This window comes from Echinops telfairi, unplaced genomic scaffold, assembly GCF_000313985.2.
Source record: "Echinops telfairi isolate 266 unplaced genomic scaffold, ASM31398v2 ScPeMD7_7458;HRSCAF=8496, whole genome shotgun sequence".
NCBI classification, from domain to species: domain Eukaryota; kingdom Metazoa; phylum Chordata; class Mammalia; order Afrosoricida; family Tenrecidae; genus Echinops; species Echinops telfairi.
Genome location: NW_022111358.1, coordinates 2,240,078 through 2,241,993, shown reverse-complemented (window position 1 = coordinate 2,241,993; position 1,916 = coordinate 2,240,078). Strand labels below are relative to the sequence as shown.

Here is a 1,916-nt window from a genome sequence, read left to right as displayed (position 1 = left end):
CAAAGGCCCTGAGGCAGCTGGGCTGGCACAGGAAACTAAGGAGGGCATCTGGACTTGGGGAACAAGCGATGGGGCATGGGCCGCCCCCACAGAGCTTGGTAACTTGTTCCAGCTTTGATGGGAAGCCGGGGTGTGACACGGTCTGATTTGTGTTTGTGAGTGATGGCGGCAAGTGGATTTCAGGGACATCGAGTGAGGCCCGGGACAGGAGTCCGATGGTGATGGCCGTCATGAGGTGACGCTGGGATTGGGGACAAAGGCAGAAGCTATGAGAGAGCACTGGCCTCTGAAACGTAGTCTAAGTGGAGGTGGGAGGATAAGAGAAGGCAAGAGCATTGGATGCGGCAGATGGGCTGGATGGGAGGTCTCTTGGCCACCCTGCCCAGCAGGGGCCACTGACCTCCTGGGGTTCTACTGTTGCCACAGAAACCAGGTCCCTGACTGGCTCACGCCAGGCACACCCAGCACTTCCCAGGGGTGTCGCTAGGTCACAGCCGCTCGTGCACAAGGGAGCACAGCACTCATCTTCCCCATGGGCAGGGGCGTCCAGGTGGGATGGTGAGGTGGTCATGACCAGGGCCGGGATAGAGGCCCCAGCTCAGCCACTGCTGACCCTGTACAAGTCCCTTAGCCTCCCTGGGTCTCTGTTTGTGTGGGGAAACCTGAGGCCTGGGGCACAGGCAGGTGGTAAGTAAGGACAGGGGTTCTAAGGAGACACCTGCTGTCCACACCCAGGTCAGGTTCTGGGGCAGACCCTCGGGCCCAAGCTCCTGCGTGCACAGGAGCCCTGTGAGAGCCCTGCAGTGTGGAGTAGCTGCCATTTGATGAGGGAGGAAGCGGCTGGGTGCTGCCTGGCCCCCTGGGTAATTGGGTTGCCCGCCCAGGCTGCGCCCTCATTATCGGAGTTGTGAAGGGAGGGCACCGGCTGGAGGCGGCTCGTTAGAGAGGTCTGGTGTTCCTAATTGCTGAGGGTCTGAGTCAGCTGGGAGCCAGGCAGGCTATACGGAGCAACCCCCTTCCACTTCCCCTCCAGCCCAAGATGCTGCTGCCACCGAACTGGGAGGCACTCGGGAATTTTCCCTGGCTTCCATGCCTGGCAGGAGTGGGAGGAGACTGTTGGGGAGTGCTAGGCACAGTACTGTGTGCCCTGGTCAGTTGTGGCATCGAGACGGCTCCCAGGGACCCTCCCCAGACCAAATGCCATCTCCACACTGTTTGGTGTGTTGTTGTGACTCTTGTGTCTGTCCACCTCCTGGACCCTCTTTATTTACTTTATTTTATTATTATATTTTTTAACAGCGCCGCCTGGGTTTATTTGTACAACAAACAGCACAGGAAGCCACCAGCGCCGTGCAGGTGGCAGCCCGGGGCTCACACCAGTCCCTCTCGCCCTCACCCAGAGAACTCTACTTTATGGGAGCCTGGGTGCCTTTGGGAGCTTTTGCTGGAGTCGTGGCCTTGGCTGGAGCGTCAGCCTTGCTTTGTGCCTTGGCCTTGGGCCGGCAGAGCCTCAGACCCTTGGCAATACGTGCCCGAGCCCGCTTGCCAAGCTTGGGGTGGGCCATGTAGGCCAGTGGGCTGAGCTGGCGGCTGACGCCCATTGTGATCTTGGCCTTGACCTCTGTGGGCTTCACGAGATCCTTGATGGCCTCGGCGCGAGCAGCCGCAGCCTTGGCGTTGTTGGCCTGCACTTTCTTTAGCCCTTCTTGTTGTGCTTCTTGGCGAAGCGCATGTTCCTCAGGCACTTGGGGTCCACCCCCTTAGGAGATTCGGATCGTTGTGACCGTGGTTTTTTGATGCCGTTTCTGTGCCATTTCCAGGATTGGTTGTGCGCGGTGTGGTTCTTGGACTTGGCCATGTCTGCACCGACGCCTCAGCTCCCGGAACGCCAGGGACCGGAAGAGCATTTTCTTTAA

General features: G+C 59.3%; 1 protein-coding gene and 1 pseudogene across 2 annotated transcripts in view; one reads left to right on the top strand and one right to left on the bottom strand.

The window, feature by feature from the left end:
• Positions 1 to 1,916, top strand: part of RPH3AL (rabphilin 3A like (without C2 domains)) — a 133,213-nt gene that overhangs the window by 37,776 nt on the left and 93,521 nt on the right. The gene's annotated exons all lie outside the window — the stretch shown is intronic.
• On the bottom strand, positions 1,407 to 1,858 carry LOC105979006 (annotated as a pseudogene).